The sequence below is a fragment of the Phyllobates terribilis genome, unplaced genomic scaffold, assembly GCF_046119375.1.
Source record: "Phyllobates terribilis strain yellow unplaced genomic scaffold, ASM4611937v1 Scaffold_1__5_contigs__length_1240528914, whole genome shotgun sequence".
NCBI lineage: Eukaryota > Metazoa > Chordata > Amphibia > Anura > Dendrobatidae > Phyllobates > Phyllobates terribilis.
Window position 1 is genome coordinate 25,805,055 of NW_027362761.1, and position 25,478 is coordinate 25,830,532.

The window sequence follows — 25,478 nt, forward strand, 5'->3', positions numbered from 1 at the left end:
AACAGGTGGCACTTCTGGGGCTTCACCTTTAGGCCATGACTCTGTAGGCGACTCAGTAATTGCTCCAGTCGCTGGAGGTGCTCCTCGAAGGTGGCTGCATAGACAATTATGTCGTCAAGGTAAATCAGTGTCGTCTCGAAGTTCAAATCGCCCAGGCACCTCTCCATCAGATGCTGGAACGTCCTGGGGGCATTAGTCAGGCCGAAGAGCATCTGATTGAATTCAAACAGTCCCATGGGTAATATGAATGCCGTCTTCGCATGGTCATGTTCGGCCACGGGCACCTGCCAGTACCCACTGGCCAGATCCAAGGAGGAGAAGTATCTTGCCTTCCCCAAGGCCGACAGGGACTCTTTGATTCGGGGTAGTGGGTACTGTACTGTACAGGCATTTAGTCGTCTATAGTCCACACAGAACCACAGGGTCCCATCTTTCTTCCGGACCAGGACAATCGTGGCTGCCCACGGATTCTGACTCTCCCATATCACACCATTCTGTAACATATGGGCTAGCATCTCCTTAACCTCTTTATACATCTGGGGAGGTATCTGCCGGTATCTCTCCTGCACTGGGGCAGCTCTCCCCCTGGGAATCTCGTGGGTAATGGCTTTGGTGCAACAAAAATCATCCTCATGGCGAGCAAAGACTTCCTTGTACCGCTCCAGTACCTCCTCAACCTGCAGCACCTGTCGAGGTGTAAGTCCCATCAATTCAGCCCGCATTCGTTCTAGGATTCTTCGTCCCCCCTTCGCACTAGCCCGGTGGGATTTCGACGGCACGGTGACCGCCAGAGTCCGGGGGTCTCCTCGTACAGCAGAGATGGACTGCTCTGCAGTGTCTGTGTCTAACGACTGCATCCTGCCGACTACGCCAAATGTAACACGGGTACTTTAGATGCAGTGACACAGAAACACAGAGCAGCCAATACAGGGTTAATAAACAGGGGAGATTTATGATAACAGGGTCAATCTCCACACAGGGAGTAACAGGGGAAAATATGGGGATGAACAAGGGAAGTAGCAGGTAAAAGTCTGTTACTGACAGTTCATAGTTTAACTAGATGTAGCAGAGTTGAACCGGTTGTAATCAACAGTTTTTACACTTAGCTGACTCTTATCCTCCACAAGGCAGTTGCCAGCTGATGCCAGTGTTGCTTTCTTCAGGTTTCCCCGCCCAAACAATGCTCCGTTTTCTGGTGGCAGTGGGCGGCTCCGGTTTTAACCGCTGAGCCCCTAGTACATAACATGGCCCCTCACGTGCTCGGCTCCACGGAACCTGCGTCTCTTCTCCCTCTAGTCGGCTTGACTCCTCCAGTCCACTGCACTCGGATCTTGCTCCAAGTACTGGAGCCAGGAGTCTAGACCCTCTCACACTGCTCTCCTGAGCGGGACTCTCCTGCTGCTTTCCCACGCAAAAGTCCTCGTCTTCCCCTCTGTCTAGCCACGCCACCAGTTTCCCGGTCACCTGACCTCCCAGCTCTCACTCTGGACACGGCCCCAGCTTCCCAGTCACCTGACTCCTGTGCTCGCAGTCTGTCTTCCCCCTGCAACCAGAGGTACGGCCCCGGCAGTTCTGGATCCCTTGTTCTGAAAGTACTTACACCCTGGTCTTCCCCCTTACATATACATGCTGCAGTTAGGCTGAGTGACAGCCTGTCAGCTGTAAGTGAAGCGGACATGCCTGCTGTGTCTGTTTGACTGAGCACACCACACGTTTCTCAATCCACCGTAACATCTCCGCCTGCACCTCACTCACGGTCTTTCGGTTTGTCTGTTTCACCGTACTCTTCCATCTCTCAGCACTGCAGCCAGCCCTCAATCTCGCTGTTGTGGTCACGTAAAAGATTGTTTCAATCTACACATGACAAAGCTAAGAGGTTGAACTCCACCATCTCCAATCTGTTGGCCACAGAAATGGTGGTGTTAGGCCCTATTTTTTTAAATGTAAACACTTTCGATTGAGTCTGCATCTCCTGGGTTGGCTGTAGAGGGACAGGTATGGGTCTGCGTTAAACTACTTGTAGTCTGATGACATTGATGCCACTTCGGTGGTGTTAGGCCCTCATTTAGGGCAATGTGAACACTCCTGGTTAGGTCTCCATCTCCTGGGTTGGCTGTACTGGAAGAGGTGTGGGTCTTATTTACACTATTTGTACAGTAGTGAAAGCCCGATTTTGGTAAGAACTTACCTGTAAAATCCTTTTCAGCAAAGGAAGGAAGGGAGACACAGATTCTCTACTTCGTGGGTAGGCGGAGCCCCATAGGATAGTCACCTCAGATTGGAAAAAGACGACCGGCCCCTCCAGTATATAGGCTCCTCCTACTCCCATGTTCATCAGTCCGTACACAAGCTAAGGAAGAGCAGACCAACCAGCAGAACAACATATCCCCTTCTGAAATTTCAGAAATGAGAGAAAACAGGTTATGTAATAGAAACACACAGTCTTAGGCATACCCCATTGGACCTGACAACTGTGTAGAGCTGGCGAAACTGGAAGGAGAGCCGTAGAGCGCTAAACCCAGTCCAGAAGATCGACATCAGGAAGGAGACGCGCTGCATCTAGAAACACAAAAAAACACTTCTGCCCTGGGAGGGTGCTGTGTCTCCCTTCCTTCCTTCGCTGAAAAGGATTTTACAGGTAAGTTCTTACCAAAATCCGGCTTTCAGCAGCAGAAGGGAAGGAAGGGAGACACAGATTCTCTACTTCATGGGACGTCCTAAAGCAGTACCTACTTAAGGGTGGGAAATAGAGGCAGAAGCTTCCATACCCCAAAACTTAGGCAAGAGCGCAAACCGCGCTAAATAACGGAAAACTAAGTAAAGGGATAACTTAAATTACCGCCGCCTGCAGGACCCTGCGTCCCAGGGCCGCATTGGCTGAAGCACTTACGTCCACCTTATAAAACTTAGTAAAGGTGTGAACGGAGCGCCAGGTGGCCGCCCGGCAGAGCTGCGATGCCGAGGCCCCCTGACGAAAAGCCCACGATGACCCAATGGCTCTCGTGGAATGAGCTTTAACTTTAACCGGACAAGGCTCGCCCTTGAGCCGGTACGCTTCCAGGATAGCTGAACGGATCCACCGAGCTATCGTGTCTTTGGAAGCACGTTGACCACGCCGACGACCTGCCGGAATTATAAAAAGAGAGTCCGACTTCCGAAAACCTTGGGTGATCGTAAGATAGAACTTCAATGCCCGCACTAAGTCCAACGAGTGCAAGGCCCGCTCCCTTGGATTCTTAGGTCCAGGACAAAGAGAAGGTAACACAATGTCCTGATTAATGTGGAATTGTGACACTACCTTAGGCAAAAAATCTTCACGAGTACGAAGCACCACGCGATCCGGAAAAAATTCCAGAAAAGGAGGTGAGCAAGAAAGTGCTGCCAATTCCGATACCCTTCTCAAAGAGGTGACTGCCACCAAGAAGGCCACCTTCCAAGAAAGTAGTGAAAGTTTAGCAGAATCCATAGGCTCAAAAGGCCTATGCTGAAGGGCTTCCAGGACTAGATTAAGCCGCCATGGAGCCACAACTGCCCTCCGTGGCGGAAACTGATGTGCGACTCCGCGAAAAAAAGAGCGCACATCCCTGCGAGAGGCAATAGCCTTCCTAAAAAGTGCGGAAAGAGCAGATACCTGTCCCCGCACCGCACTAACTGCCAAACCCCTGGCCAGACTAGATTGCAGAAAGGCCAAGAAGTTGGGGATGGAAAAAACCCTCGGGTTTCTTGAGGATCCAGAACACCATGAATAGAAAGACTCCCAAGTTCTGTGATAAATCCTGGACGTAGCAGGACTCCGGGCCGCCCGCAAGGTAGCAATAACCTCGGGCGAAAAACCGCGACGGGTCAAGATCTCGGTCTCAAGAGCCACGCCGTCAAACGAAGGGACCTCAGGTCCGGATGACGAATGGGCCCCTGAGTGAGCACGTCCGGGCGAAGGGGCAGCGGAAACGGAGGTGCCGCCTGAAGAGACACCAGCGTCGAATACCATGTCCTCCACGGCCAGTCTGGTGCTATCAGAATTATTGATACCCTTTCGAGTTTGATCCGTCGGATCACCGGAGGTAGTAAGGATATTGGCGGAAACGCATAGATCAGCTTGAACTGACCCCACGGGGCCACTAGAGCATCCACCGCCACCGCCTCCGGGTCCCTGTACCTGGACATGAACGTCGGAACCCTGGCGTTCAGCCTGGATGCCATCAAGTCCACCTGAGGAGTCCCCCAACGGGAACACAGCAGAGAAAACACTTCTGGATGGAGACTCCATTCCCCAGGGTCCACTTGCTCGCGACTGAGGAAGTCCGCCGAGATATTCAACACCCCTGGAATGTGAATTGCAGAAATTGCTGGAACTTTGGACTCGGCCCAGACCAGGATCCGAGAGACCTCCGACACGAGACTGGAACTCCTCGTCCTGCCTTGATGGTTGATGTATGCGACAGCCGTAGCGTTGTCCGACTGGATCCGGACCGGTAGACCGCTCAATAAGACCGTCCAATGTTGGAGGCAGAGAAATATTGCTCTCACCTCCAAAATGTTGATCGGGAGAGACGACTCCTTTGGCGACCAGACTCCCTGAATCCAGAGGTTGTTCCAAACTCCCCCCCAGCCTGTCCGGCTGGCATCGGTTGTCACCACCGACCATCTCGGAGGAAGGAAGGATTTCCCCACGGATAGAGTCTCCGGACGTAACCACCATCCAAGAGATTCTCGCACCCTGCGGGAGATAATGACCGAGCGATCCAGAGAAGTTAGCGATCGATCCCAATGGGTCAGAATAAGGCTCTGGAGATCCCGGGAATGAAATTGTGCAAATGGTACTGCTTCCATAGTTGCCACCATTTGACCCAGAAGGCGCATGAATTCCCGAAGGGACATTGACAGCGCCGACCTCATAGCCTGGACCAGAAGACGAAGGTTCGTCCGTTTGACAGGAGGCAGGGACACAACTGCCCGAACAGTATCGAACTGCATCCCCAGGAAAAGAATGGACTGTGCTGGCTCCAATGACGATTTCTTCCAATTGATCAGCCACCCGAAGTCCATCAGGTACTGAAGGGAGAGATCGCGAGCCGCTATTGCCTCCTCCGCTGTGGGTGACACTATGAACAGGTCGTCCAGGTAGGGGAGGATCGTAACCCCCTGTCTTCGAAGAAGCGCCATGAGAGGAGCCAGAATTTTTGTAAAATCCCTGGGAGCTGAGGCCAACCCGAAAGGCAGGGCCCCAAACTGGTAATGGGTTTGACCTATAGCGAAACGCAAGAAACGCTGGTGAGCCCTGCCGATAGGGATATGCAAATAGGCGTCGCGGATGTCTATGGACACCGAGAAATCGTACTGCGACAGGGTCGCTATCACCGATCGGAGAGACTCCATGCGGAACTTCCGTGTCCGGACGTAAATATTCAAATCCCTGAGATCCAGCACCGGACGAAACTTGTCCTCCTTTTTGGGGACCACAAAAAGGTTGGAATAAAAACCCTTTCCCTGGTCTTCCGGAGGAACCTGAACCACCACACCCTGCTGTAGGAGAGAGTCGAGCTCCTGAAACAGTGCGGCAGCCAGTCTTGGCACGGACGGAATGCCCATCAGACGAAACCTGTCTGGAGGCAGCGAATGAAACTCTATGAAATAGCCTGCCGACATAACCCGTGTCACCCAGGCGTCTGCTATGTGGGATGCCCAGATCGACCCGAATTGTAGCAGACGACCTCCCACCCGAGAGCCCTCGGGGGGATCCCTGGCGTCAGTCAGCCTTAGCGGACTTTTTATCAACCTCCCGTCTGTCCTGACGGGACCGTTGCTTCCAAGGAGTACAAGATTTCTGGGTGGATCTGCCGGAGGGTGAGGGACGACCCAATCTCCAAGAAGGCTGACTGAATCGTCTCCTGGCCCGAAAGGACCGAAGAACTCTGCCGGGCCCTGTCTTGCTGGCTGTGGATGCCACTGCCTTTTTCCCAGGCAGAGTAACATCCTTAGCTTTAGCTTTGGCAATTAGTTCCGAAAGATCTGAACCAAAGAGCTGACCGCCCTTATATGCCAGACTAAGCAATCCCTGTTTGGATACTGCATCCCCGGTCCACTGTTTAAGCCACAGAGCTCTTCTAATCGTGACTGCCGAAGCCTGAGCCCTGGACAGAATTGAAGCAGTGTCCAGTACTGCATCTCTGCCATAACACATAGCTTCTTCCATTCGCTGAAAAAGCTTTTCCACTTCTGAGCGCGAAGTCCCATCCTGCCACGCCGCACGCAGCTGATCCAACCACCGCAGAGAAGCCTCACCGGCCCACATGGCCCCCAAGGCTGCTCGGAAACCATGACCCGCGGCTTCATAGATGGATTTCGCCGCTGACTCCGATCTTCTGTCCAAAGGATCCTGAAGATTGGCTCTCCCTTTAACAGGAAGCAGGGAAGACTTGGTCAGCTGAGACAGAGATATATCCACCTCAGGAGAGGGAACCCAATTAGTAACCATCTCCTTGGCACAGGGATATAGGGCATCAAAAAAACGCGTTCCTCGGAAGCGTTTATCCGGACACTGACGCTCCTTCTCCACCACTTCGTTAAGTTCCTCATGCGCAGGTAATGTAGAACGAACACGGCGCGTCTTCTGATACAGACGGCCCAACCTAGACTGTCTTGTCGGCTCTTCAGACAGCTCTAATACTTCCCGCATGTCCTTACTAAGCCCATCTACGCGACCAGAAAGAGAAACAGAGCGATCCTGTTGATCCTCCTCTTCGGACTCAGAAATTTCATCAACCGAATCTGTTGGTGAATCCGAAGCCTCTGATGCGCTCTGCGAGGGAGACAACGCCACCATAGTCTTGCGGCGCTTTTTACCTCGTGGCATTGGGTGTGATCTAGCTGACACCCACTGTCCCAGGAGACTAGAGAGACTATCAATGGAGCGAGTGAGCCACCTTAACATCACTGAGCGTTGAACTTGATGTAGTAGAAGGCCTGAGTGTATCAGAGGCGTGCGACTGAACCTGAAACGGATCAGGAGACCGATCCGCACTCCCAGGCCCCTGATCCGACATGCCACCCACACCAGATGCCAGGATGTACAACAAGGATGGCAAAAAAGTGTGAAAGCTGCACAGCCTGTTTTCAAAACTCACTTTTTTTTTTTTTTCATATATATGCGACAGGCTCTGAAGGGGTAAAGCTCACCCTTAGAAAAGAGCTACCCCAGAAATGCCAAGCAAAAAATCAATAGGGGGAAACTCCCTTAAACACCATGTGTTTCCCCTAAAGTTCCACTTTTCAGAAGGGGTTAACATCACAGCAACTATAATACTACACAGCCTAATAGGTCAGTGAAGTAAATAGCTTTAGGAGAGAAAGCGGCAGTGCTCACGAGGACTCCTAATAGGTAGCCTGGAGAGACAGCACTGACAAAGAACCCCTGCCAGAGGCAGAGGGGACTCACCGGTACTGCGGCGACCGCTCCTCCTAAGTGTGTGGACGGACGGGGAGCAGAGAGCAGGAGGCGCCGCTGGACGCCGGAGGGAGAAGCAGGGACCGCCAGCGCACGCTCAACCAAGCGCTTCCTGCCTAAGTAATGACGGCAGGAAGCCAGGAGACGCTAAGCCATGCCCCCGCTAGGCCACGCCCCCCGCCTTATTCAAACAACAAAGATGAGGGCAGAAAACTTCCTACCTCTATGAAGGCAGGAAGCAAGTCAATAAAAGCAAGAAAACGCGCGCCAATACAGGGAGCTTCCTGCCTCAATGAAGGCAGGAAGCAAAAACGAAAAAGCATGCGCAAATAAAAAATAAAAATAAAAATTACTGGCCTCCGTCTCTGCTCCCCAGTCAAGGCAGCGTCTGAAATAGACAAGAAACACACAGGCAGTACACTTGCCGTAGCGTTCAAAGATACTCTTTAGACCAAAGAGCACTTACCCGGCTGAACGCCACAGGGATCCTCAGGGATGTGTGGCGCCATGGCCCTTTGCTCCCCCCTATGGCGGAGCACGCAGGGACCCTCTCAGATGTGTGGTGTGCGCCTCCGCCAGGGAGCGCCCTGTATCCCCCGGGGCCGGCAGGCATAAGTGGGAACCTCCTCAAGGGGTACACAGAGCTGCCAGGGGAGGGTCAGGGGTCTCAGCAGCGCCGAGACCCCCAGAGACCTCTAGACCACGGGAGGTCCAGGACTCGCTGGATATAAAATAACAACTCTTCTGAGGAGCTGCCGAAGCAGCGACTATCCTCTGAGACCTCAGATAAAAAGACTGATGAACATGGGAGTAGGAGGAGCCTATATACTGGAGGGGCCGGTCGTCTTTTTCCAATCTGAGGTGACTATCCTATGGGGCTCCGCCTACCCACGAAGTAGAGAATCTGTGTCTCCCTTCCTTCCCTTCTGCTGCTGAAATTGATGCCACTTTGCTGGTGTCTGCCACTAATTTTTTTAAATGTGGGGAATCCTGATTGGGTCTCCATCTATTGGTTTGACTGTAGTGGAATCTTCCTGTTCTGCAGTCTAAGTTGTGTAAGGTTGCGTACCAGTCCTTGCTGCACTCCTGATACAGACTCTGCCTGCTCCACTCCTGATACAGACTCTGCCTGCTGCACTCTGATACAGACTCTGCCTGCTACACTCTGATACAGACTCTGCCTGCTGCACTCCTGATACAGACTCTGCCTGCTGCACTCCTGATACAGATTCTGCCTGCTGCACTCCTGATACGGACTCTGCCTGCTGCACTCCTGATACAGAAGCTCCCTGCTGCACTCCTGATAATACTCTGCCTGCTGCACTCTGATACATACTCTGCCTGCTGCACTCCTGATACAGACTCTGCCTGCTGCACTCCTGATACAGACTCTGCCTGCTGCACTCCTGATACAGACTCTGCCTTCTACACTCTTGATACAGACTCTGCCTGCTGCACTCTTGATACAGACTCTGCCTGCTGCACTCTTGATACAGACTCTGCCTGCTGCACTCTTGATACAGACTTTGCCTGTTGCACTCTTGATACAGACTCTGCCTGCTGCACTCCTGATACAGACTCTGCCTGCTGCACTCCTGATACAGACTCTGCCTGCTGCACTCCTGATACAGACTCTGCTTTCTACATTCCTGATACAGACTCTGCCTTCTACATTCCTGATACAGACTCTGCCTTCTACACTCCTGATACAGACTCTGCCTTCTACACTCTTGATACAGACTCTGCCGGCTGCACTCTTGATACTGACTCTGCCTGCTGCATTCTGATAGAGACTCTGCCTGCAGCATGTTACGCTCACGCCCGGACTGACTGATGTGAGCATGGTTAGTGGTCCCATTGGGCCACGAACCGAGGAGTGCCTGGAGGGGCGTGACTAGGGGCCTCGCCAGATCCGACCACGAACACACGGTGGCTTAATTGACTCCATGGTCCGAGGAGGGACATGCGAGGTGGCCCAGGTGCTACTCCAGGTCAGACCCCGGTCACAGCTGTTGACCCACACCGGGGAATGCAGGAATGGGCAGGCACGGCTGGTATGCAGACAGGTGGGTATTGGCAGGCACGGCTGGTATGCAGACAAGTGGGTATTGGCAGGCACGGCTAGTATGCAGACAGGCGGGTACTGGCAGGCACGGCTGGTATGCAGACAGGCGGGTACTGGCAGGCAAGGCCGGTATGCAGACAGGCAGATACTTGCAGGTAGGAATGCAGGCTGGATAGGGACCAGTACAGACTGGGATACAGGAACAGAGCCACAGGTGCAGTGGACAAGCAGAGCAGAACCGCAGGCGTGGAGGACAAGCTGAGCAGAGCAGAGCTAAAACCGCAGGTACGGAGGACAAGCAGAGCAGAGCGAAACTGCAGGTGTGGAGGACGAGCAGAGCAAAACCGCAGGTGCGGAGGACGAACAGAGCAGAGCGAAACCGCAGGTGCGGAGGACGAGCAGAGCAGAGCGAAGCCGCAGGTGCGGAGGACAAGCAGAGCAGAGCGAAGCCGCAGGTGCGGAGGACGAGCAGAGCAGAGTGAATCCGCAGGTGCGGAGGATGAGCAGAGCAATGCCGCAGGTGCGGAGGACAAGCAGAGCAGAGCGAAACTGCAGGTGCGGAGGACAAGCAGAGCAGTGCGAAACCACAGGTGCGGAGGACAAGCAGAGCAGAGTGAAACCGCAGGTGCGGAGGACAAGCAGAGCAGAGCGCATTGCTGACTGTCCTGAAGGTATGGGGACTGGACACCCCTTGTACCTCAGCAGTCCCCCAAGAAACACCATGCACGATCTCCAGACCTGAGCGGGCACTAGATCTCTCGGCTCTGGACGACCTGTGGGTAAACCAGACAGCACCTGGAATGTGAACTTCTTCATGTGTAATGCTCCAATCTGGAGCTTAATTTGTACAGACATATTTTGACTGTTTCTGAGTAGGGCTCGTCCCTCCTCTGACAATGCCCAAACCGGATTCTGGAGTAGTCGGGCTGGGGAACTGGTGGGCTACCTACACGCATCACCCATCGGGACTGCTCCAGGATATTGGGAAGGGAAGCTTTAGCAGAAGCTTCAGTGTTAGGGTGATCGAAGGCCATTAGAAAGGCCACCAGGAAGGCCTGCAGGTCAGAGACGATAGGATCCCATGCTTCACATAGGGGGGTGATCCAATTCAAGGCATCACCCGCTAGGTAGGACATCAGAAATGCTACTTTAACCTGATCGGTGGGAAAATAGTGAGCATAGAATTTGAAATGCAGCATGCATTGCTCCACAAACGCACGGCTTTGTTTTGGATCCTCATAGTACCGTGGTGGAGCCGCAGGAACGAGTGCTGATAGCTCCATTTGGGCTGGTGCGTAAATCGCCTGGACCTCAACTTGAGAAAATTTTTTTCCTTGGTGCACGTATTCGCCAGACAAGGATTCAAATGTTTCCGAGAGCGAAGGGCCGTGGGGCTCAACGGGGACCATGGCCTGAGCAAACTGTTATGCTCACCCCCGGACTGACTGACGTGAGCGTGGTTATTGGTCCCACTGGGCCATGTACCAAGGAGTGCCTGGAGGGGTGTGACTAGGGGCCTCGCCAGATCCGACCACGAACACACAGCGGCTTAATTGACTCCACAGGCACGGAGGACAAGTGGAGCAGAGCAAATCTAAAACCGCAGGTGCGGAGGACAAGCAGAGCAGAGTGAAACCGCAGGTGTGGAGGACAACCAGAGCAGAGCGAAACCGCAGGTGTGGAGGACAAGCAGAGCAGAGCAAAGCCGCAGGTGCGGAGGACAAGCAGAGCAGAGCAAAACCGCAGGTGCGGAGGACAAGCAGAGCAGAGCGAAACCGCAGGTGCAGAGGACGAGCAGAGCGAAACCGCAGGTGCGGAGGACAAGCAGAGGAGAGCGAAACCGCAGAGCAGAAGGTACAGGCAGACAGGACAGGGCTCTGTTCACATGGAAGAGACTGGGAAACACAGGAAGATAGCTAGAACACAGGAGGTTGAAATGGAGGCAGGGAAACGGGACAAGCAGAACCAGATACACACAAGGTACTTGCAATGAAGTAACGAGTGGACACAAAACTCACAAACAGAAGTACAGAGACAACGAAAGTTAGGTGCAGGTTCAGACACTGCAGGAAAAGGAAAGGATCGGACATAGAGACAAATAGGTAATGGGCTAGGACACTGTTCAGACAGGAACTGAACCTGGAACAAGATACAGGAACGAGCCTGGGTACAGACTAGAAGTCACAGATACAGGTAACAGACCTGGGTACTCAGCCCCCAGGGTGGTGGAAACAGACCAAATACAGGACAGGACCTGGCAACTCAGTTGCACAGAACACACTGAAAGAAAGTATTGCTCAGGCACCTCCTACTGGGTGGAGGGGGTTTAAGTATCCAGTGACTCACAGCAATAGGCTGGGGACGCATTAGGACTGCGCACACTGTAACTTTAAGAATCAGGAAGTAACAGGACCGCCGCCCTAAGCAATCAGACAAGAGACATGCACACAGCAAGTAATGGAGCAAAGTGCGCAGCCTGGACTGATAGGTAAGTTAGCGGTCTTCCATGGTGGGAGATGGTAAGCCATGCCAGCACGCCGCCAGGGATGTTACACAGCACTCCGGATAAAGACTCTTCCTGCTGCACTCTGATACAGACTCTGCCTGCTGCACTCCTGATACAGACTCTGCCTGCTGCACTCCTGATACAGACTCTGCCTGCTGCACTCCTGATACAGACTCTGCCTGCTGCACTCCTGACACAGACTCTGCCTGCTGCACTCCTGATACAGACTCTGCCTGCTGCACCATCTAGTCTGTCCTACTGGGTCCAGCTGCTGCTCGTCCGTTTGTCTATCCTGGAGTGGCACCTGGCGTTCATCGGGAGCCAAGTCTAACCTCACCATTAGAGGCTCTAGTGAACAGTCTGGTGCTCTGTCACGCCCCTCCAGGCTCTCTGGGGTCCTTGGCACAGTGGCTCCACAAACCACGTCCATGACACTGCGCCCTCGCAGGCAGGGTCCTGTCTCCTGTTGTACCAGTCGGTGACCCCTTTTGACATGTAAAGCGCAACTGAATAATTGTCGCTGTCACGGTAATAATAATTATAGTACTTGTACTCTGGGTCACTTACCTGGTGTCTACACCTAATTTGATGTGTTTAGGCAGCTTTTGGTCCCGATTCTAGGTGTTGTATATGCACTTCTTTGGTCCCTCCATTGACTCCTATTGGATTCGGAAATGTTAATAAATTCGTCGAATATCAATTTGTTTGAACTTTTCGGAACCGAACATTGAAATTCGCTCATGCCTATTCCATAACCTTCTTTTTCTTTCTATAATATACGTGACACTTGACTCTGAGAACAGTTCAATTACATAGCTACTAGTGTTGAGCGAGTATGTTCTATTAACCCTTTCACCGAGTATGCTCAGGCCGAGCTCCGAGTATTTATAGCTGCTCGGTGATATGGTTGAATCGCTCCCGTGTGCATGATTTACAACTGTTTGACAGCTTTATTACATGTGAGGAATGTCTATTTCTTACACATTCATCACATGTAATAAAGCTGTCAAAAAGTCACAAATCATGCACACGGGAGGGATTCAACCATATCACCGAGCAGCTATAAATACTCGGAGCTCGGCCCGAGCATACTCAAACAGAACATACTCGCTCAACCCTAATAGCTACCTCTTTTTGGCTTTTGCCTGACTTCACTCTCAGAATAATAAGCTTCCTGATATCAGGTGATAAAATTGGCTTTGTCTTTGCCATCTTTTAACCTAAAAACACACACAAAAAAACTACCCATGACAACATATGCAAAACATTTGGCCCAGCAAATGTTGAAAACTAACACATAAAGGGATAAAACAAGGTTAAACACAATTTTCGTCCTTATAGATATGTAAGGGTGTGACAGGGCCTGTCACATGCCTCTCCCTCTCTAAACAGTGTTCATGCTGATTTGTGACTGTTATCATATGTGGAATGTATAGAGTTCTATGAGCACTAGTGTGCTCAGTTAATGTATTGTAATATAGGGAATGTATAATGTTCTTTATATAAAACATATATGGTTAAGTGTAGGACATAGGTATAGTATAGGGCTCATAGTTTAGGTTATTAATGGGAAAGGGCACTGTAGTTCAGGAAGTTAGTTAAGTTCAGTACAGAAGTAGTTAAGCATTACACCCACAGCACATGGGCCGAGTGCACAGAACCGGGGTAGGTTCTGTTCCATATACAGAGAGAGAGGCGGAGTGTGGAGGACAACTGAGCAGATAGGAAAGCAGACTCCATCAGCAGTATCAGCAGTGAAGAAGTGTTTTACTGGTGCAAGTTATCAGAACAGAATGAGGACACATTTGAGACAGAATCTGGATGCTGGCACAGTCCTAGGCTCATGTTAGAGGTGCTCAAGGCGAGGCCTCTGTATCAATAGAGGGGAGATTCTCAGCCGGGTCTGAGAAGAAGTGGAAGATGTTGCGTCTCAGAAAGGGATGAGGGCAAACACTGGAAAGGCCCATTACCAAGGGGATTCACTAACTAAAGAACTTGTCTTGATCTGTATACTACAGCTACTCCATCAGCTACATTGCTGGCAACTGAGGTCAGCGCATGCGCGGTATTTTCCCACGCTTGCGTCAATGAGTTGAACTCAGTTATTACAGGTGATCATGGGCTTCGGGGATTGGCTGTAAGGTGAGTACATGGTGTTTTTTTATTTTTATTTTTTGCAGGGGCGGAGAACATCGGGGACAAGGTGTAGGTTAGTATAATGTGTTTTAATTTTATTTGAATATTTTTTTATTACTTTAACATTTTTTTTACCTTGAGCACAGGCACCACTGGTGAGAGACTACTGCTCCCATCCAGCGGCGCCTGCGCTCGCTGTTTCTTATGGCAGTAGGCGCCGGCTGATGGTGGTAGTAACATAGTAACATAGTTTTTAAGGTTGAAGGAAAACTAAGTCCATGTAGTTCAACCCACAGCCTAACATGTTGATCCAGAGGAAGGCAAAAAAAAAAAACACGTGGCAAACACTAAGCTCCACATTGGGGAAAAAAATTCCTTCCTGACTCCACATACGGCAATCAGACTAGTTCCCTGGATTAACGCCCTATCAAGGAATCTAGTGTATATATAACCTGGAATATTATACTTTTCAAGAAAGGCATCCAGGCCCTTCTTAAATTTTAGTAGTGAATCGCTCATTACAAACTCATGAAGCAGAGAGTTCCATAGTCTCACTACTCTTATAGTAAAGATTCCGCGTCGGTGATTATGATTAAACCTTCTTTCCTCCAGATGTAGAAGATGCCCCCTTGTCCCCGTCTCAAGCCTCAGAGTAAAAAGATCAGTAGAAAGGTCTTTATATTGTCCCCTCATATATTTGTACATATTGTGGCAATAAAAACATAATTTTATTCAATAAGGGTTACATAATAAGACATACCAAAAGAAATTCATATGGACAAGACAAGAGGTATAAAGTGCAAGGTGCCAAGCACACTAGGGACACACGGGCTTTGGGCTCAGAAGTGTTGATGGTAAATAAGGGCATAAGAAAGAGGCAGACGAAACGCGCGTCGGGACGGGTGTGCTTCATCACCACCTGCACACCAGGGGCACTTTAGACCAGAGGGCTTCATACTTCTAAACTTTTGGGGTGAGTGGCACTTGAGACCTATAGTTCTGGGGGCGGCATAATATGCTGTGTATCAGATGGTAGTTCCTATATACAGTACAGACCAAAAGTTTGGACACACCTTCTCATTTAAAGATTTTTCTGTATTTTCATGACTATGAAAATTGTACATTCACACTGAAGGCATCAAAACTATGAATTAACACATGTGGAATTATATACTTAACAAAAAAGTGTGAAGCAACTGAAAATATGTGTTATATTCTAGATTCTTCAAAGTAGCCACCTTTTGCTTTGATGACTGCTTTGCACACTCTTGGCATTCTCTTGATGAGCTTCAAGAGGTAGTCACCGAAAATGGTTTTCACTTCACAGGTGTGCCCTGTCAGGTTTAATAAGTGGGATTTCTTGCCTTATAAATGGGGTTGGAACCATCAGTTGTTTTGTGCAGAAGTCAGGTGGATACACAGCTGATAGTCCTACTGAATAGACTGTTAGAATTTGTATTATGGCAAGAAAAAAGCAGCTAAGTTAAGAAAAACGAGTGGCTATCATTACTTTAAGAAATGAAGGTCAGTCAGTCCGAAAAATTGGGCAAACTTTGAAAGTGTCCCCAAGTACAGTTGCAAAAACCATCAAGCGCTACAAAGAAACTAGCTCACATGAGGACCGCCCCAGGAAAGGAAGACCAAGAGTCACCTCTGCTTCTGAGGATAAGTTTATCCAAGTCACCAGCCTCAGAAATCGCAGGTTAACAGCAGCTCAGATTAGAGACAAGGTCAATGCCACACAGAGTTCTAGCAGCAGACACATCTCTACAACAACTGTTAAGAGGAGACTTTGTGCAGCAGGCCTTCATGGTAAAATAGCTGCTAGGAAACCACTGCTAAGGACAGGCAGCAAGCAGAAGAGACTTGTTAGGGCTAAAGAACACAAGGAATGGACATTAGACCAGTGGAAATCTGTGCTTTGGTCTGATGAGTCCAAATTTGTGATCTTTGGTTCCAACCACCGTGTCTTTGTGTGACGCAGAAAAGGTGAAAGGATGGACTCTACATGCCTGGTTCCCACTGTGAAGCATGGAGGAGGAGGTGTGATGATGTGGGGGTGCTTTGCTGGTGACACTGTTGGGGATTTATTCAAAATTGAAGGCATACTGAACCAGCATGGCTACCACAGCATCTTGCAGCGGCACGCTATTTGACCAAGAAGGAGAGTGATGGGGTGCTACGCCAGATGACCTGGCCTCCACAGTCACCAGACCTGAAGCCAATCGAGATGGTTTGGGGTGTGCTGGACCGCAGAGTGAAGGCAAAAGGGCCAACAAGCGCTAAGCATCTCTGGGAACTCCTTCAAGATTGTTGGAAGACCATTTCCGGTGACTACCTCTTGAAGCTCATCAAGAGAATGCCAAGAGTGTGCAAAGCAGTCATCAAAGCAAAAGGTGGCTACTTTGAAGAACCTAGAATATAAGACATATTTTCAGTTGTTTCACACTTTTTTGTTAAGTATATAATTCCACATGTGTTAATTCATAGTTTTGATGCCTTCAGTGTGAACGTACAATTTTCATAGTCATGAAAATACAGAAAAATCTTTAAATGAGAAGGTGTGTCCAAACTTTTGGTCTGTACTGTACCTTGGTCCACTTGGACTTTATTAGTTTTAGGGAATTCCGTTGCCATTTATGCCCTTATTTACCATCAACACTTCTGAGCCCAAAACCCGTGTGTCCCTAGTGTGCTTGGCACCTTGCACTTTGTACCTCTTGTCCATATGAATTTCTTTTGGTATGTCTTATTATGTAACCCTTATTGAATAAAATTATGTTTTTATTGCCGCAATACTCATATTTTCTCCTTTTTCAATGCATACATTGTCTGAGTAGGCTACAATCGGCCCATGTCCTGGTATTTGCGACAAGGGACCATGGTTCGTCGAGTAGATTAAGGTGGGCCATCTTTTGTTTATATATTTGTACATAGTAATAAGATTACCCTTAAGCCTTCGTTTTTCCGAACTAAATAACCCCAAGTGTAATAACCTTTCTTGGTATTGCAGACCCCCCTGTCCTCTAATAACCTTCGTCGCTCTTCTCTGCACCCACTGTATTTCAGCTATGTCTTTCTTATACACCGTAGACCAGAACTGTACACAGTATTCCAAGTGTGGTCGCACTAGTGACTTATATAGAGGTAAAATTATGTTCTCCTCATGAGCATCTATGCCTCTTTTAATGCATCCCATTATTTTGTTTGCCTTTGCAGCAGCTGCCTGACACTGGCCACCAAACGTGAGTTTGTCGTCCACCAATACACCCAGGTCTTTTTTAGTGACAGTTTTGCCCAGTGTTTTACAATTAAGCATATACAACCTGTGAGGAACTGCCCACTTACTAAAGACTATGATACTTTTCCAGCAACGGACCACCATTTTTGTCAATATTATTATTGTGTTTTATTAGTGATTTACTTGTTATGTTTTATATAGTTCTGCTTACTTGTCAGTATGTAAAGGCCCTGTCACACTAAGCGACGCTACAGCGATCCCGACAACGATACGACCTGTCAGGGATCGTTGCTGCGTCGCTATGTGGTCGCCTGTGAGATGTCAAACAGTCAGATCTTCCCAATGACGCAGCAGCGATGCAGCGACCCGTAACGATCTGTATAATGATGCACGCCTATGTGTTTCTGTGTCTGAGTCGGCAACAAGGTCGTTGGTAAGGTGTCAAACACACCAATGCATGCTACCCAGCGGGGCCTCAACGATCAAAGAAATGTCCAGACCATTCCGACACGACCAGCGATCTCACAGCAGGGGCTTGGTCGCTGCTAAGTGTCACACGTAGTGAGATCGCTACTGAGGTTGCTGTTGCGTCACAAAACTTGTGACTCAGCAGCGATCTCGCTAGCGATCTCGCTTAGTGTGCCGGGGGCTTTAGATTCACTTGTAAAATGTCCAGCATTCCACTAATCTCATATTTATCTCAGGAGTCCATTGTTTCAACAGACAATAATCTCATTAGGTGAGTGTAGATTGAGACACAGTGGAGCCATCACCACAGGAGGTCTTACATGCAGTCTCAGATGAAGGCTTCTAGAATATTCTTCATTGTTTTAGAGAACAGTGAATGTTTAAGGGGGAGGGTGTGATCACTTCTGACCTGGGAGGGGACTGAGCCCAGTGGAAGAAAGTGGAGACATGGTTTAGAGAGAGTTGTGTGGAAGGAGTGAAGGAAGAGGATGGAGACCGGAAGGATAAATGGATAAACATTATGGATTATGTCGTTTGGATTTACCCTTTCTTAAAAGGACTGCTGCTACTGGATACCTGGGCTTTCATCATTTTATCTGCTGTCTAGAGGATCATGGACTGTGGCTACAGACTATACTGGCTAGAGATACGAAATCTGTGGGCCAACCAAAAGTTGGGAGACAGTGAGTATGGCCTTATACAAAACCAGTGGAACTACTGAACCCAGATTGGGAATTTGAGGACTGAGAGAACTGTATTTTGGCCATTTACCTGGAATTTTTATATTACCATGGCTGTGATCAATAAAATATTGCTGCATCGTTAGCCTGCCTAGGTGATTACTTACAACCCACAACCTCAGATCTTTACACAACCCCTGGCAAAAATTATGGAATCACAGGGCTCGGAGGATGTTCATTGTTTGTCACTAGTGTTGAGCGAGCATGCTCGACACTGCTCGTTACTCGCCCGAGCATCACGCTACTCGGGATGTTCGGCGAGCACCGAGCATTTCTGGGTTACTCGGGTCTCCGCCCTGCACGTTTGGCGCTCTTTACAGAGCCAATGAACATGTGACGCGCCCCCTGGGACATATTCCTTTTTGAGGGGAATACCCGGCACCGGATCAGATGGGGGGTTGTAGTCTCCGAGCGGCTGTGACCCGGCCCCGTGCCCAGGGCGTCAAGCTCAGTGTTATGTGGCAGTCCTACAGATGTTATTAAGAGTTCTTTTGTGTCGACTACGCCACCCGTTGTGATGCAGTCACTGTGGCCGCCGCTGCAGCAGGGTCCGCTGAGGCTGATGGTGGGTGCGCAGCTTGGTGGGATAACCCCCAACGGGAGGGGTATAGCCTCAGGGAGGACAGGTGCAGAGGATGGGGGTTGTGGTGGTGCAGTGCAGACGGCAATGAAGACAGAGTCGGGTTGTGCAGTTAAGGGTGTTTACTTACTGCAGATGTTGTACTGGTCACTCCAGCTCCGAGTGACCACCCGAGCCGTGCTGCGTCCACCAGGTCCTGGATCCAGCCAACCCCCAAACAAGTCCGGAGCGTGGCCCTGAGCTCTCCTTCTGTCCCGTTCTCTGGCCGTCCCCACCAGTGATCCACCTAGGTCCAGCTCCCTCGGGCCTTCTGTTGGGACACCCTTGGCCTTGGGTTCCCTGACCCTTCATGTGGTGTGCCTTCGGGGTGGATGTGATGGGTGGCCGTGGCAGATGCTGCCCACGGCCTCCGGTCTCTGGCTAGGGTGTGTTTTCTGCCCCCACCAGCTTGGGTTCCGATACCCTGTGCCGACTCCTCACCCGGTGCTTTAATTTGGGTTCTTGGGTCCTCTCTGTTCTCCCCTCTGGGTACTCCTTCTCTGCTCCTCTCTCACTCAGGGACTGCTCTTCTCCCTTGCTGCAGGCTGACTTCCTCTCTGCTTGCTGTCTGCTCCTCTGCAGCTGTCTTGCTGTCTCCAACTGACTTGTTCTCTGCATCTGACCCTGATCTTAGTTGGTGCCCACCTTATATACACCCTCTATGTGTGAGCTCAGGTGACCAGCACCCAATGAGCTCCTAACTTTACCCAGGCTGCTCCCCCTATCTGCCCCTACACTACTTGGGATGTACCACCCCCCTCCCACTCCAGCCAGGAACAGACTCGGTCGTACCTGCACATTTCTAAGTGGGAGTACCGTCGGCCTGTTCCTCGGAAATGGGATGTGTGTAGTGCATGCAGCTGACTGAGCTCAGTTCCACTCTCCATCCTTGCCCGGGAGTGGAATATCACACCTCTGGGTTGAGGTGCAATACTCCTGTAGCAGCCGAATCCTCAGGGTGCTACACATGCAGGGATTGCCAGCCAGTCACTGTAATGCCGCAGCCATGTTGTTTGTGGGCATTACAGTGATTGGCTGGCCGCACAGCGTCACCTCGAGTATTTAAAACCGGGCGCCACCATCTTGGACACAGTCGCTCCGGATCAGCCAGTGTAGGGTCAGTGCTGCTGAGTTAGGGAGAGATTTCTAGTGCGAAATAGGTAGTGTAGGGTCTCTAAAGCCTTCCAAATCAAACAAACAGTCCTTCTCAGGACTAATATCCTTCCTAGATATCAGGCAGGCAGGCTGTATAGGAGACACAGTGGTTATACCTGCAAACGCTGCATTACAGTCCTGTGTGCTCCTGTTGGTCAAATTGCTAGACTTATCACCCTGGTCTCAGGGGCCAGGAATTTTTTTTTTTTTTAATCTAAATCCTGTATTTTTTTTTCCTCAGTCAGACTGTACAAATACGCGTCTTATTAAACTTTTGGTATCCCCCCCCCCAAAAAAAAATTGAGTGTGTCTGTGACTGTTCAGACACCAATATATCTGTTTAAAAGAGTCTGGTGTAGGCAAGAAAAATAGAACTGTGGTTTTGCAGTTCCACGGGTCAAATCTCTGTATTATCCTGTTTTTGGCATTTTTTGCCGTAAAAAAAAAACTGTAATAGTGTCTCCCTGACTGGTCAGACACCAATATATCTGTTTAAAAGAGTCTGGTGTACGCCACATAATTATAACTGTGTATTTGCAGTTCCACGGGTACAAATCTCTGAATTATCCTGTTTTTGGCATTTTTTACAGTAAAAAAAACCTGTAATAGTGTCTCCCTGACTGGTCAGACACCAATATATCTGTTTAAAAGAGTCTGGTGTACGCCACATAACTATAACTGTGGTTTTGCAGTTCCACGGGTCAAATCTCTGTATTATCCTGTTTTTTGGCATTTTTTGCCATAAAAAAAACAGTAATAGTGTCTCCCTGACTGTTCAGACACCAATATATCTGTTTAAAAGAGTCTGGTGTAAGCCAGAAAAATAGAACTGTGGTTTTGGAGTTCCACGGGTCAAATCTCTGTATTATCCTGTTTTTGGCATTTTTTGCCGTAAAAAAAAACTGTAATAGTGTCTCCCTGACTGGTCAGACACCAATATATCTGTTTAAAAGAGTCTGGTGTACGCCACATAACTATAACTGTGGTTTTGCAGTTCCACGGGTCAAATTTCTGTATTATCCTGCTTTTGGCATTTTTTGCCGTAATAAAAAAGCAGTAATAGTGTCTCCCTGACTGTTCAGACACCAATATATCTGTTTAAAAGAGTCTGATGTAGGCCAGAAAAATATAACTGTGGTTTTGCAGTTCCACGGGTCAAATCTCTGAATTATCCTGTTTTTGGCATTTTTTGCCGTAAAAAAAACAGTAATAGTGTCTCCTAGTGTTGAGCGAGCACTAAAATGCTCGGGTGCTCGAAGCTCGGACCAAGATTGCTGTAATACTCGGGTGCTCGACCCGAGCAACGAGCCCAATGTTAGTCTATGGGAGACCTGAGCATTTTTGCGGCGGCACCCCCGGCAGTCTGTAGAAAGCCTAAAAAGTGCCCAAAACGATAGTGACAGTGCTCAAAAAACACGGGGACAGCATGGGCATCGCCCCAGGAAGCATTTCTGACGCCCAGGTCACTGCTGTCAACAACGTGGTCAGAGGTATTAAGCCACTTTTACGGGCTCACAATAAAACGTTCAAAAACGAAACTGAAACGGTTTTCCTGTGAAATATGTTAAGGAACTTCCTTGCCAGGGTAAAGACTTGTGTATAAGGTAAAATAAATAACCAAAAACAAAAATACTCCTCCACACCTTGGGCTATGTTCACAAGTAGCATTTTTTATGCACTTTTGTATTGCTTTCAACCGTTACAAATGCATTCACAGGGAAATGTCATTTTAACATTTTACAATCTTATCTGGCCATGTGCTGTGTGACACATGCATACAGTGCTGAAAAGACATGGGAACAGCATGGGGAAGACCCCTGGAAGCATCTCTGACACCCAGGTCACTGCCTAAAAGTGTGCCCATCAGAAGTGATCCTTTCCGCATCAGAAGATGCAGACTTGCAACTATCCCCGTGCAAGTCCTTGTCCCAGGGCAGTGTTCAATTGTACCTCCCCCATTCCTTGGAATGCAAGCGCAAGTATGCAGCCTGACACCCACCCACCCCGAGGCTGCAATACCATACTGCTAGCTTGCTTGCACTTGAAATGGGGCCTTTTAGTTTGGAGGAGGCTGAAGCTGGCCACTACCTCATGGCTGCTTCGGCAGCGAGGTATCCATACTCAGTCCCCAGCCGCCCGGCGTCCGGGTGTCCACGCTCGGTCCCCAGCCGCCAGGGGGCAGTCAGGTGTCCATAAACGGTCCCCAGCCGCCCCCATTTCTCCTTGGATCATCCCCACACACACTTTTCTTAGCCCTGCCTGCTTTAGGGCAGCATTGGACAAGCCCACCAGAGAACCAGACTCCTCCCGTGGGCCCTGGCTTCTCCATCAGGGTAGTTGAGAGTGCCAAGGTGAGGAGCATGATGATGATGATAGAAATTAGCATCTGCTTTGTTTTCTTGGAATGCAAGCGTAAGTGTGCAACCAAACACCCACCCACCCCCAGCCTGCAATACCATACTGCTAGCTTGCACTTGAAATGGGGCCTTTTAGTTTGGAGAAGGCTGAAGCTGGCCACTACCTCATGGCTCCTTCGGCAGCGAGGTATCCATACTCAGTCCCCAGCCGCCCAGCGGCCGGGTGTCCACGCTCGGTTCCCAGCCGCCAGGGGGCGGCCGGGTGTCCATACTCGGTCCCCAGCCGCCCCCATTACTCCTTGGAACATCCCCCCACACACTTTTCTTAGCCGGCCTGCTTTAGGGCAGCATTGGACGAGCATTGGACCACTCCTCCGGTGGGCCCTGGCTTCTCCATCAGGGGAGTTGAGAGTGCCAAGGTGAGGAGCATGATGATGATGATAGAAGTTAGCGTCTGCTTTGTTTTCTTGCAATGCAAGTGCATGTATGTAGTAGCGGCTAGGCCTGAGGTGGTCAGCGTTTTCACGCATATCCTACCTCCTCCGAGGATTGCTGGATGCTTTCCTGCTACTATCCCAGTTCTATGACTCCCGTTAAAACAAAGCTTCAGGTGATGAATGATGGATGAGGTGGTGGCAAAGGAGAAAGAGCAGGAGGAACAGAGACCATTCACATCAATATAAGGCCAGTCAACCACACATGTCTTGTAGGATATGTTTCTGTACCAAAAGGAGGGGTTCGGCTACAACGTTAAAGGGCATGCAGTGAGTACAATACCTACCAAAAATTTCGAGGCACTCCAATGCCCCTTGGAAGTGACATGGAGGTCAGAGGGCCTTAACTGAACCATTTTTTCCATTTATAGCAACTGGGTCTCCTGTACACTGTTGGCCTAAGCAGTGAATAGAAGGCTTTCCAAAAATTATGAGGAACTGCAATGCCCCTTGAAACAGACGTGGATTACAGCATACTAAAAACCTTCTACCCATTATTGGGGAGTGGGTCTCCCATAATGTTCGAATATGCATTGAAAAGCAAAAGCTGACTAAAATTAGGAGGAAATGCAATGCCCGTTGGAAGAGTTGTGGAGGTTAGAGGTAATTAAAAACAACATTTCAATGCCCCTTGGAAGAGCTGTGGAGTTCAGAGTGGTTTAACAAGAAGGTTTTAATGCCCCTTGGAAGAGACGTGGAGGTCACAGTAGCTTAACAAAACGGTTTTAATGCCCCTTGGAGAAGTGGTGGAGGTCGCAGTAGCTTAACAAGACGCTTTTAATGCCCCTTGGAAGAGACGTGGAGGTCGCAGTAGCTTAACAAGACGGTTTTAATGCCCCTTGGAAAAGTGGTGGAGGTCGCAGTAGCTTAACAAGATGGTTTTAATGCCCCTTGGAGAAGTGGTGGAGGTCGCAGTAGCTTAACAAGACGGTTTTAATGCCCCTTGGAAGTGTGTTGGAGGTCACAGTAGCTTAAAAAGACAGTTTTAATGCCCCTTGGTAGAGCGGTGGAGGACGCAGTAGCTTAACAAGACGGTTTTAATGCCCCTTTTAAAAGTGGTGGAGGTCGCAGTAGCTTAAAAAGACGGTTTTAATGCCCCTTGGAAGAGCGGTGGAGGTCGCAGTAGCTTAACAAGACGGTTTTAATGCCACTTGGAAGATACGTGGAAGTCGCAGCAGCTTAACAAGACGGTTTTAATGCCCCTTGGAATAGACGTGGAGGTCACAGTAGCTTTACAAGACGGTTTTACTGCCCCTTGGAAGAGCGGTGGAGGTCACAGTAGCTTGAAAAGATGGTTTTAATGCCCCTTGGAAGAGCGGTGGAGGTCGCAGTAGATTAACAAGACAGTTTTAATGCCCCTTGGAAAAGTGGTGGAGGTCACTGTGGCTTAAAAACATGGTTTTAATGCCCCTTGGAAGAGCAGTGGAGGTCGCAGTAGCTTAAGAAGACAGTTTTAATGCCCCTTGGAAAAGTGGTGGAGGTTGCAGTAGCTTAACAAGACGGTTTTAATGCCCTTTGGGAGAGCGGTGGAGGTCGCAGTAGCTAAACAAGACGGTTTTAATGCCCCTTGGAAAAGTGGTGGAGGTCGCAGTAGCTTAACAAGACGGTTTTAATGCCTCTTGGAAAAGCGGTGGAGGTCGCAGTAGCTTAACAAGACGGTTTTAGTGCCCCTTGGAGAAGTGGTGGAGGTCGCAGTAGCTTAAAAAGACGGTTTTAATGCCCCTTGGAAGAGCGGTGGAGGTCGCAGTAGCTTAACAAGACGGTTTTAATGCCCCTTTTAAAAGTGGTGGAGGTCGCAGTAGCTTAAAAAGACGAGTTTAATGCCCCTTGGAAGAGCGGTGGAGGTCGCAGTAGCTTAACAAGACGGTTTTAATGCCACTTGGAAGATACGTGGAGGTCGCAGCAGCTTAACAAGACGGTTTTAATGCCACTTGGAAGATACGTGGAGGTCGCAGCAGCTTAACAAGACGGTTTTAATGGCCCTTGGAATAGACGTGGAGGTCACAGTAGCTTTACAAGACGGTTTTACTGCCCCTTGGAAGAGCGGTGGAGGTCACAGTAGCTTGAAAAGATGGTTTTAATGCCCCTTGAAAGAGCGGTGGAGGTCGCAGTAGATTAACAAGACAGTTTTAATGCCCCTTGGAAAAGTGGTGGAGGTCACAGTGGCTTAAAAAGATGGTTTTAATGCCCCTTGGAAGAGCAGTGGAGGTCGCAGTAGCTTAAGAAGACAGTTTTAATGCCCCTTGGAAAAGT